Raw genomic sequence first — 13,347 nt, 5'->3', positions numbered from 1 at the left:
TGTAAGTACTTCTAGGAATTGATATTATGGAACTCACCGGTTTAGTATTTTGATATTACCTTGAATTGATGACAGATATTATGGGGTAGGGGGCGGGGGGAAGGGTTGTAGACATGCGATGCCAGGTGAGATATATGAAGTTACTGAGTGGACATCCAAGTCTCCTGGCCATCTCCTGGCCATCGTTTATCAGGAATGGAGTGTACTCCACGGGAAAGATGAACCTCTGTGTCCACCAGGAGAGCTCTGTGCAAGAAGAGCCCAAATGGAACTGCAATCATTAAATGTTCTTTGTTTTACAGCCCTCCCATCCCAGAAACATCTCGGAGAAGGAAGTGGTGGCAGAGGTAGGCAATATGTTTGCCAATCAATTTTTTAAAAAATGCAGATGAGACCTGGAGAAAAAACCTGCTATATACACACACAAACACATGCAGAATGCCACACCCACACAAGTGCTCACTCATGCACTTGTACATTCATGGCCTGAGCCTTGGAGCTATTAGGCATTATGTAATGGTCCGCAATATTTCTTTCTTTTTTTTCTTTATATAAGTGCATATAGTTGAAAAACAACTTTTTACACTACCAATCTTAAAAAACGTTGTTACACTGCATATTAAAAACCCAAAGAGAAACACAAATAATAAAATGTTCCATAGTATGCCGAACACAATAGGTCATTCTTTCCGCCAACATTGCAATGGGAGGTCTATCATGGTGTGTCGAATTCTTAAATGCTTTAAAAATATTCCCTTAGAATAAATAATGTTCAGCATTGAAAGTGATGTTTCTTTTCCTCCTTGTAGGGTACTCCGCTGCTGCTGCTTTCCCTGCCAGAAGCGGAAGTGATCACAGGTGGTTCCTGCAGGTATGTGCCTACTTAACTGTGCAATGTTTTGGCTTAATGTGCTAATTTCTCCAGAAACCAAGAAATAAATAAATCCATGACCAAATGAAGAATGTAATGAAAATACTCAAAATTAGTTTAAGGCTCTAATGGTATAAATGGGATCAAAAGAAGAGAAGTCACCCTAATGGTTCCAAATGGTTAATCAAAGGGTGCCTTATAATAACATTTAATTGTAGGTTTCCATTATAGTTTTAGGAGAATAGAAAATGTTAATAGAAATCTTGTACATTTCCTTAGTGGTCTTTGTAGCAGGATTAGAGGCATGGGCTTGGCTGGCTGTGAGTGGTCCTGGTTGGCATTAAATGTGAGTTTATCTGTGTCGAGCTGGTAAAAAAAAAAATGGCCTTCTGGCAGTTAAGAAAGTGTAGCTCTCAGTTCCCTCGAGCAGAAGCTTGCAACAGGTCATGTCTGATCAGCTCTTCCCGAGTCTTCTGTGATACATTCCTGTGTTGAAGAAAAGACAGTTAAAAGTTTTGCAAAGCATTCAAGAGATTCAAAAATAAGCAACATTCTGCAGAATCATAAGTATCTCTACTTTAGGCATAATGGCATATTGTATTTAGATCATGTGTCCTAGCGAAACCAACACTTGTGTAGTCCTGTGATTTCTAAGGACGCTGGCTAGGCAGGCTTTACAGTTTGTCCCCATTACTGATGACACTTCTGGTGTGATAGCTAAAAGTCTTTCAGCATCATGTTGGCTTTTATTTACTAAGAATCTTTCATCAGTTATGTTATGTTATGTTATTTTGCATTTATATAGCGCCTTATATACCATTGGTATGGTCTGAAGTCGCTGGTAGGTTGAACGCCCTTGGGAACCGAAGTTCTGGTCAGTAGAGAGAGTAGGGAGAGTCAAAAAAGTGCGTTTGCGCACCAGGTATGTGTGCAGCTGGTGCGGAGTTCGAGTGGTAGCTGTTTCTTAGCGGTAGGTGTGGTGGTTGAGATATCAGGAGTATGTGTTCGCTCTGGCCGGCTTTATCCAGAACGAGTGTGGCTGCGTTAGGCCTGAGGAGAACGCCTGGCTGGGGGTGTGAAACCAGCAATTTTTACTTAGAGTGATGTGGAGTGAGCGGGAGATGTAGATATGAGAACAGTTATACCGAATGGTGTCATAGTATCTCTGTGTTCTAGTTGAGTGGTGGTGTAAGGGAGAGAGTAAGCGTGGGGTGTGGTATGATGTATGTTTTTCAAATGTTCCCTTCATTCCAAAGCATAATATCTATGTCACGCAGTTCCGTGCGCATACATAATATGTCCGTCCGTTGCACATACTCATCCGTTGCACATATTCGTCCGTTCCACACACTCGTCTGCTCCATATACACTTGTCTGCTCCACACATTCATTCAGTCCGCACCCTCGTCCAGTCCACGCACTCGTCCAGTCCACGCACTCGTCCAGTCCACGCACTCGTCCAGTCGACACACTCGTCCAGTCAGCACACTCGTCCAGTCAGCACACTCGTCCGGTCTTCATACTCGTCCAGATTAGACACTCATCCAGTACACAGCACTCATCCGGTCCACCCACTCATCGGCACAACATACTACTCGTTGGCTTGACAGTACTGCTCGTCTGTTCTGCGTGTCGATCCATTCCACACACTCATCTGGTCTATGTATTTGTCCGCTCAATGCATTCATCTGTTACGCACACTCATCCGCACCACACATTCAGCCGCTTGACATACTCATCCGCTCCACATATTCATCCGCACCAAACACTCATTCGCTCCACATACACTATAGTTACCTATAGTTATGTATGAGGGAGCAAGGAAAAGAGGTTTCCACTCCACATTAGTACCTGTTATAGTATGCCACCAAGCTGGCAAACCCACTTGTCATCCTCCAGGTTTAGGGCAAGAATGTCCTGGCCCACAGAATCAACACATCCTTTACATTCCATTTCAGTAATCAGGGGGCTATTGGATTGTGTGCCTTCTATAACTGCACTAACTGATATCAAACTCTGGCTTAATCAGAGGTCATTTCTTTGAAGCACGAGCAAATGGAGAGTGTTTCCAATCAATTTCAGAATAAAAAACATACTGTTGTCAGAGAACATCTTCCTTTAATAGTTGTAGATAGCACTGAAATTGGCACAGCTGTCCCTCTATCCCATGCCAAATGACTCTACACTTCCTGAATCCTTCCCGAATGAAGTTCTTGTCTCACTTATTTATGATGCCCACAAATTAGAGCTCTTTAGTTGTACCAAAAGTCACCAGGTGATTTTCTTATTTATGGATTTATTCCTAAACAAATTATATACAAATTGTTGTTGTGCCTTACGAATTATGTGTGTACACATTTTAAATTAATATTTTGTGTTCAGTATGTTTTCCGAAAGATAAATTAATTAACTGACTAAATATGACATGATACTAATTATATGTGCCCTCTCTTTCTTTTTTAAACAGGAACTGCCACCAGGGGAGGTTTCCATCACAATCCCAATTTTTCACAGGAATAATGCTTTTACTTTTTCTATTTTAAATGTGTCATAGTGTTAAATTATCCTTGTTTTAGTGTGTTGTTGCTTTATCATAGTTGATAGCATAAGGGCATCTTATAGATTCATTATTTATGTATTTTTTCTCTTCTTTTCTCCTCATGATGTTATTATTGGTAGGCTTTATGTGCTATGTCGTGTGATTCTGAATGTTTTGTATTTTCGTATGTTCTTGTTTGGTAAAATGTAAAAAATAATTTAAAAAAAAGAAAAAAAAGAAGTAGCAGTAGAAATAGAAGTAGAAGTGCATAGTAGCTTTGCTATGATTGTTTTATGCTGGTTTTATATACAAGTTTTACAGTATTGTGTTTATAATTATGCTTAAGTTTATTTTTACATTATTCTCCTATGTAAAAATTGCAAACATATTTGAAATGCTGTTCGTCATATTCATGGGAAACCAACTTTGTAAACTTCTCTTTGTTCGTTTTTTATGTTGCAGAGAAAATGAAAACGTCATTTAGACAAAGAGAAAAAAGCCATAAATCGCACTAGAATTTTATTTGTAAACTCAATTACAAATGTTGCACAGGTAACTAAGAGCTAATTTCCAACATGTCCCCCCTTCATTCAAACACATTTATTATACCATCGTTCTAAACTTTGCTGTTCAATGGTTTGTTAAAATCCATTACTCTCAGTAATCTTTTTAAATAATTAATATTTTTAACACTCAATACTAATAATAATAGTAAATATAATAATTTTAAAATGTAATAATTCACATTCTAATAATTAACAAATTCATTTGAATAATCTATTGAAATCTTTCACTTCAGAAAATAAAAGTACAAGTAAAAAAGAGCATGCCCTCTTTAGAAACAGACCTGCATGTAAATAGAGGACCTCTTTGCTTTCACTTCTTCAAAGGAATTTCACAGCCAGCTCCTCATTATAACGGCCATCTGCACAGTTGCTAATTTAAAGTCCCACGGGACACTCTCAAACCTTTACCAGCATTATCATAGCCATAAGTTAAAAACTAGGGCTGGACACATTTACTTTCTTTTGCTGGAACATTTCAATTCTTACCCGTTTTACAAAAAAGACACCCTCACAAAAAAAGAATTGATTTAGAAAAAATGGCTTATTTACGTGTATTTATTTATTTATTTATTTATTTGTCACGCCGCAAGCCTGCAGGCATCAGGGCACACATCAACAAAAGGACGTTGCTGAAAGACAGGACAGGGTACAAGGATCAGGTTGCAAAAAATGTGTACTCAAATAATAGGGTTTTTAGATGTTTTCAGAAAACCCAAAGTTTCTTCTCCTGGCCCAAATCCATGGGCAAGATGTTCCAGGCATGAGCCGCTTCAGCTCGGAAAGCACAACCGTTCTCCTTACTCATTTAACTCTAGGGCAGACTGGGCGCTTAGTGTTACTTGAGCGTAAGGGTCTACTTGGTTTGTACCATTCCAAACTCTGTTTGGGATAGGTAGGTGCATTCCCATAGTGATACTTATGAGTGAAGGTGGTTACCTTACACACTCTAGCAACTACCGGCAGCCAGTGCAGCTCTTTCCTAACGATGGAGATATGCTCTCCTCTCGGGACATTTCTGACTATATTGACTTCCTCATTCTGTACCATCTGGAGTGTATAGATAGAATCTTTGCTGGCATCACTTAGCGCATTGCAATAGTCTACTCTGGCCATAATTATGGCTCTAACCAAGGATTCACAATTCTTGTTGGAGAGGAATGGTTTAAACCACCTCAACACTCTCAATGATACTGGGATTTTTTAACAGTGCCATCAACGTGCACATCAGTGCCTAGCGAGGTCTCGAAAAGAACACCAAGGGGGTAATTCATAGAATTCAGCGCACAAGTGGCGCACGCGGCTGGCGCACAGTGTGCGCGTGCGAATCCCTGCGCCAGCCGCGTGCGCTGAAATCCATTTCCGCGCACAGCGTATTCATGGATTCCAGCCACCAAAACCAGCCGTGGCGCACAGTGGCGCAGCGACCCTGCAGGAGCGCCAGTTACGCCCCCAAGAACGTCTCCCGCGCAGGGAAAAGCCATCAACATACCCAATCCAGCGCAAAGGGCGGCGCTAACCCTGTACCAGCACAGCAAGCGGGCTGCGTGTATCACTGGGGTGCGCGGGAAGTACCTCACGCGATTGGCCCCGTGCGAGCAGGGTACGCGTATTTCAGGGGTGCGCGGGAAGTTCCACACGCAATATCAGCAGGGTATGTGTATTTCAGGGTGCAGGGGAAGTTTTACACGCGATTCCAGCACGGTACGTGTATTTCAGGGGTGCGCGGGAAGTTCCACACGCGAATAGCTTGGGCGCGTGTATTTCAGGGGTGCGCGGGAAGTCCCACACGCGAATAGCCTGGGCGCGTGTATTTCAGGGGTGCGCGGGAAGTCCCACACGCGAATAGCCTGGGCGCGTGTATTTCAGGGGTGCGCGGGAAGTCCCACACGCGAATAGCCTGGGCGCGTGTATTTCAGGGGTGCGCGGGAAGTCCCACACGCGAATAGCCTGGGCGCGTGTATTTCAGGGGTGCGCGGGAAGTTCCACACGCGAATAGCCTGGGCGCGTGTATTTCAGGGGTGCGCGGGAAGTTCCACACGCGAATAGCCTGGGCGCGTGTATTTCAGGGGTGCGCGGGAAGTTCCACACGCGAATAGCCTGGGCGCGTGTATTTCAGGGGTGCGCGGGAAGTTCCACACGCAAATAGCCTGGGCGCGTGTATTTCAGGGGTGTGCGGGAAGTTTTACACGCGATTTCAGCAGGGTACGTGTATTTCAGGGGTGCGGGGGAAGTTTTACACACAATTTCAGCAGGGTACGTGTATTTCAGGGGTGCGCGGGAAGTTTTACACGCGATTTCAGCAGGGTACGTGTATTTCAGGGGTGCGCGGTTCCACACACGAATAGCCTGGGCGCCTGTATATCAGGGGTGCGCGGGAAGTTCCACACGCGATTTCAGCAGGGTACGTGTATTTCAGGGGTGCGCGGGAAGTTTTACACGCGATTTCAGCAGGGTACGTGTATTTCAGGGGTGCGCGGGAAGTTTTACATGCGATTTCAGCAGGGTACGTGTATTTCAGGGGTGCGCGGGAAGTTTTACACGCGATTTCAGCAGGGTACGTGTATTTCAGGGGTGCGCGGGAAGTTTTAGATGCGATTTCAGCAGGGTACGTGTATTTCAGGGGTGCGCGGGAAGTTCCACACGCGAATAGCCTGGGCGCGTGTATTTCAGGGGTGCGCGGGAAGTTCCACACGCAATTTCAGCAGGGTACGTGTATTTCAGGGGTGCGCGGGAAGTTTTACACGCGATTTCAGCAGTGTACGTGTATTTCAGGGGTGCGCGGGAAGTTTTACACGCGATTTCAGCAGGGTACGTGTATTTCAGGGGTGCGCGGGAAGTTTTACACGCAATTTCAGCAGGGTACGTGTATTTCAGGGGTGCCGGGGAGTCCTACATGTGATTTGACAGTGTGGGTCCTCCCAGGTGTTCCCTGTACACCCTCCACGGCCCCTGCAGGCAGCCCACACCACAGGGGACTACCCTGCATCCCTGGTCATGTCCCGCAGGCAGCCCACCCAACATGGGCATGCCCCCCAGCAAAGGCACATGTCTCCTTGAACTAATGAACACCAACTCATGTCCCCCACCACCCCCACCCCCCAGCACTGTGGGGCACCAGCCAGCAGGCCCCCACCCATGTCCAACTCATGTCCCCCACCACCCCCACCCCCCAGCACTGTGGGGCTCCTGCCAGCAGGCCCCCACCCATGTCCAACTCATGTCCCCCACCACTCCCCAGCACTGTCGGGCACCTGCCAGCAGGCCCCCACCCATGTCCAACTCATGTCCCCCACCACCCCCACCCCCCAGCATTGCGGGGCACCCTCCACCAGGCCCTCGCCCATGTCCCATCCATGCCCCCCTGCACCTGGGTCCCCACAATCCCCAATCATGTCCGTAATGGCCATCCTCCCCTGCCAAAAGGCCCAACCAACTATCACATCCACCCACATATCAAAGGCAATTACATGTTACACACCCAATGTAAATAATGCAAATGAACACATGTCTGTCACACACAATGGCTGCAAGTGAATGTTAAAACACCCAACATGACATGCATGAAAGTAATGAGATGATACGACCCATTGAAGGATGAAAATAAAAATGTATTGAAAATCAACTAGAATAGAAAAGAAATTAGAAAAACCACAAAGCAAAACAACAAAAAGAAGATGAATGTCCATGAAAAAAATCCAAAAAATCCATAGAAGAACTATATACAAGACAATCCCGGGTCCATGAGCCCAACCAAATGAAACCTAACTATGTCAACTAACTAAAAACTGAACTATATACAAAAAAGCGGCGCATTGTCCAATCGCAACCAAATAAAAAAGAAAATAACTTAAAGGAAACCTACCACTAACTATATAACTATATACAATGGCAGCGGGCAAGTCCTGCGGCTCACTCTTTGATGTTGCCGGCCAGGGCATCATCGAACTCCATGTCGATGTCCTGGAGGCGGGACTCTGTCCTGGCCCCGAGGTCTCGCAGGGATAACCCCATGTTCACCTCAAACTCCCTGCGAGCTTCCTCGAGGCACTCGGCCCGCCTCAACGCCCGACGCATGGAGAACTCCGCCCTGACCATGGTGAGCCGCTCCTCTTCCGCCCGCTGCCGCTCCGCACCTATCCGCTGGACCAACTGCTCCCACACGGAAGACACTACCATCCCAGGGTTCTCCTGCCCTCCGGCCGATGCCTGCCCCTCTGATCTTGATGGCCCCGAGCCATGATGCCTCCCACGTCGAGCCTGCTGCTGCCTCCGACGCCACTGCCTCTGCCAGCACGACGGCATCCAGGATGATGGAAACCACCAACGCCGTCGTGCACGTGCCCTGCCCGATGATGCCGTCACATCCTCCATCTGCTGGGGTCCAGTTGCTTTGTTGTCCACCCCTGCTGGACCTCTGACTCCCGACTGTGGCAGGGATGGGATCCCCACCGAGCTGGCTGCATTGGTGAGGGCAGGTCCACAGGGGGCCATGGTGGCATCTGGGCCGGAAGACGGCAAGGAGAACGACTGGCGTATAGTCTCCACAGAGGAGGAGAGGGCCGCCAGATTGGCCGACACATGCAGGAAACCCCCGAACATGGCCGATCCCAATTGGGCCACGTCGGCACAGTGCTCTTCGTGATGACGTGCGTGCTCCTCCTGGGAAGCACACACAGCATCACGAATCACAGCCGTGCGCATCGTGACCCCAATCAGGACCTTCTCCACACGGCCAGGGGTCCCCTCGTCCGCAGGTGGAGGGGAGTCAGATGACATGGACATCCCCTCTACCTGCGGACGGGCCTGGGACGGGGCATCCCTGCTGGTGCAAGGTGGTGCACCCACAGGTTCAGGGACAGCGACATGCATAGGCCCCTCCACGGTGACCTGTGCTGTCTCCTGCCCCTGCCCCTGGACTGCACAACTTGCACCAGCAGGGATGCCCCCACCAGGCCTCATGTGCGTCTCAGTGGCGGCCTCCTCCTCCTCTGTGGAAACCACCAACCTGGATGGCTCCTCGCCGTCTACCGCCGTAGCAGGCCCCTGTGGGGGCTCACCCACCCCTTCCGCTGCAGCCGTGCGGGCATCCCCGCCGCCTTGCTCCACAGTGCCGTCTCCGCCCTCTCCTTCACTAACCGCTGCGTAGAGGGAGACATAGAACACAAGCATCAGGGTACTGTACAATGGTCCCCTAGACAGGAAGCAATAGCAGATGAGTGCCACTGTCAAAGTACACTTCCATCATGTCACACCACAACACATGTGTCAGTCCAGGCAAAACACACACAGTGACAGTCATGGTGCGTGCCATGGACATTTCAATGCATGTCCAATGGACTCTCGAATCATACAATGTAATGGGACTCACATGCATCATGGGTCATGCCTATCACATGCACACACCTCACCTCAGTCACATCCATCTGGCCCCGTACACCCCAATCACAGTGCATACAAGGATGACTAGGCTGCATCAGTGAATCTGTACATTGTCACAGACATGTGTCATGCATCCATGGCACTCACAAGTCACAGACACGCAGGTCAGGCACACAGACATGGATACCACATATGTATCTGGCATCAGCACCCATCCCTCGCCCCCACCCATGTCCAGGAACAGAGACTGCCATGCTCTCATGTGTGCAATCTGCACAGGGCTCCCCATGTCGCATTCAAACACATGCAACAACCGTGCGGTTCACACATTACAGGTCGCACATGCATTCCCATGATGTCCCTGCACACATACATGCGTACATGGCCTATGTCACACATGCAGGCAAGTATCAGACAACCAGCACACTGCAACATGCCCTGTCTCACACAGCAATGCTTGGCCACTTACCGCTCAACTCCAGACGGGTCTCCCTCTCAAGGACCTGGGCGTGGAGCGCTGGGTGTGCGCGTTCCAGGACCCTCAACTGGATGGAACTCATGTGGCCCCGGCCCCCCTCCACGAGGCGCCGGGCCTTCATGAGGGTCCTGGACCTCAAGTCCTCCCAGCGCTTCTTGACCTTCTGGATGGTGCGGGTTGCCACCCCCTCCGCGTTGATGGCAACCACACAGTCGGCCCAGATCCTATCCCGTCCTTCCCTGTTGGCGCGGGACGATCCGAAGAGGGCATCATACTGCCCCAGGACTTGCTCCACCAGGACACCAACTTCAGTGGCAGTGAAGCTGGTGCCCCTCTGCCCCTCTGGCCGGGGGTTGCCACTGGGGTCAGATGTGGATGTGCCCGACATGGCAACCCCAGGGGCAGGAGTGGGTGGGCAACTGGGTACTGGGGCTGGGCTGTGGAGCGATGTTATTCGAGTCGGGAGTCTTCTGTACCAGCAGGGATGGACACAGCAACTGGACCCCTGCAGATGGCTGATGTGCAGGCACCAAATGGCAGGGCACGGTGGCAGCAGGCAGTCAGGCAGGCAGGCAGCAGCAGATGGCACGTGGGAGGCTGCTCGGGGCACTGGGGGGCAGTAATTCGGCCTTCTGGGCAGGAGCGTGGTCTTCCGTGTGTTTTCGCGTGGCCAGCTTGATACGGAGTGATTTGGCACGTGAAAATCCTGCACGTCAGCGTGAAAATCGAGGAAAGGCCCTTAGCGCGTAAGCGCGTCAGCACGCGTACGCGATTTCATTGGACCAAAGGCCCTTACAGTGTAAGCGCGTCTGTGACGTTTTGCGCACGGGCGTTGCCCTGGCAGGGCTTAGAGATCACGCGTGCCTTTATGTTCTGTACGTGCTTTTCGTGCGGTGCGTGTGTTTTCCATCCGTTGGGGTTCACACGCTATTACTTCACAGCGGGTGTTGGCTACGTCTTCTTCTACAGGCAAGGCAGACGGTGAGTGGTACCCCTCACGCGAACCCCTGAAATACACATAGCCCGCTCACCCAGGCCCGATCGCGTGAGAAACTTCACGCGAACCCCTGAAATACACGTAGCCCGCTCCCCCAGGCCCGATCGCGTGAAAAAGTTCACGCGAACCCCTGAAATACACATAGCACGCTCCCCCAGGCCAGATCGCGTGAGAAACTTCACGCGAACCCGTGCCCTGAAATACACGTAGCACGCTCCCCCAGGCCCGATCGCGTGAGAAACTTCACGCGAACCCCTGAAATACACGTAGCCCGCTCCCCCAGGCCCGATCGCGTGAAAAAGTTCACGCGAACCCCTGAAATACATGTAGCACGCTCCCCCAGGCCCGATCGCGTGAGAAACTTCACGCGAACCCCTGAAATACACGTAGCCCACTCCCCCAGGCCCGATCGCGTGAAAAAGTTCACGCGAACCCCTGAAATACACGTAGCACGCTCCCCCAGGCCAGATCGCGTGAGAAACTTCACGCGAACCCCTGAAATACACGTAGCACGCTCCCCCAGGCCCGATCGCGTGAGAAACTTCACGCGAACCCCTGAAATACACGTAGCCCGCTCCCCCAGGCCCGATCGCGTGTGTGACTTCCTGCGCAACCACAAAATACACGTGCCCCGCTCGCACAGGCACTATTGCTGTATGTTGCCACTTTTGTAATGCGCAGGGACGCTGCCGCCTGCCTTCGTGTGGCGGACATGTTTGGGCTTGTGCGTGTCTTTCGCTGTGCGTGGCTTTGCCCTATTCGATTCCATGAATACGTGTGGTTCGGGTGCGTGTGGGCGTTCCGTCTGCTTCCCTGCAGTACATCCCCAGTTACGCCCTTGTTTTCGCGAGTTGTTCCCCATTCCGCGCGTTACGCCCCGTGTCCCGCCCACTTTCTAGTGTATGCGCAGAGGTTGTGCGCTTTCACTGTGCGCGTCGCGCACGCCTTTCGGGATGTTGCAGTGACGTGTGCGCCATGCACGGGTTTGGCGCACATCCCGAGGAAGACACGCGCAGGGACTTCCATGAATCGCACGCGTGCGCGTGCGCCTCTTTTTTTCCGCTTGCGCCTGCTTGCGCCTGCTTGCGCCTGCTTGCGCGTAGATTTTCGGCGCACGTTTGTTCCATGAATCGGCCCCCAAGGGTCTTCACATTATCCAGCACTAAAATACAACAACCCTCCACATCATTCAGGCATCATTCAGGCACATGAAGTTTGCTGACATCCAATTCTTCACGGACCCATGGATATCCATGGATATCTGCTAACCTATCAGAGTCCCTGGTTTAATTGCCAGTTAATTCCACCAGGAGTTTATTATAACCCACATAATTAGTGAACTGTACCCCCATTTTTGCCAGCCGGTCACAAAGGAGTTTGATGTATACATTAAAAAGGGCCAGGGATAAACTTGCACCCTGAGGTGCTCCACAATGTATTTGCGCTGGTTCAGAAACAGAATTTTCCCAGCACTCTCTAGACCTTCTGTTGCTAAGAAATGCATCAATCCAATCTGTAGCATGCCTTCAACAGTTTTCTGTGGTCAATGGAGTTTTTGGAAGGTGATCTAGAATATCGAATGCTGCTGATAGGTCTAATAATATCAGCAGCCCTGTCTTATTCTGTCCATGGTGTCTAGCATTTGAATTTAGAGGTCCAACAGGGCACTTTCTGTCCCGTAGTTTGCCTGAAAGCCTGAATGCCTTGGGTGGAGAGACTAGAACATTCTAGATGTTCCTGTAGCTGGATAGCAGTGATTTTACCCACAATCTTTAGGAGAAAGTGGGTGTTTGTAGTGGGTCTCAAATTGGCTGGTTCTTTGGGGTTAAGGCCTGATTTCTGTAGCAGCAGGGTTAACACAGCTTCTTTATTTGTGTCAGAACCTACCCATGTTAGAGGAAACATCTTAGACTGGGTAGCATCCCGAATATATCAATATAGAGATTGTAGAAACTAAACCCTGTATCTGATCTGACCACTTGTCTTCTCTAGCTACCGGAGAAACTAGTGCAAAAAATGAATGGCCTTGAGAGAGTTGTCAGTAGGATCCTGAACAAGGTAAAATCAGAAGACCTAGGCAACTTAGATACCCCATATGTGTTAGTGACTTCCTATAGAAGGCACTTGGTCACACTGATTAACAAAGTTGTTTCCATGGCTGGCAAAAATGGGCGTACAGTCCACTAATAATGTGGGTTATAATCAACTCCTGATGGAATTAACTGGCAATTAAACCAGGGACTCTGACAGGTTAGCGGATATCCATGGATATCCATGGGTCCGTGAAGAATTGGATGTCAGCAAACTTGATGTGCCTGAATGATGTTGGGGGTTGTCGTATTTTGGTGCTGGATAATGTGAAGTCCCTTGGTGTTCTTTTCAAGACCTTTCTAGGCGCAGATGTGCATGTTGATGGCACTGGTAAAAGAAATCCCAGTATCATTGAGAGTGTTGAGGCGTGTTAAACCATTTCTCTCCAACAAGAATTGTGAATCCTTGGTTAGAGCCATTTTGTAC

Source organism: Ambystoma mexicanum, chromosome 6p (genome assembly GCF_040938575.1).
Source record: "Ambystoma mexicanum isolate Mex_15411 chromosome 6p, UKY_AmexF1_1, whole genome shotgun sequence".
Taxonomy (NCBI): Eukaryota; Metazoa; Chordata; class Amphibia; order Caudata; family Ambystomatidae; genus Ambystoma; species Ambystoma mexicanum.
Note: the sequence above shows the minus strand (reverse complement) of the source record.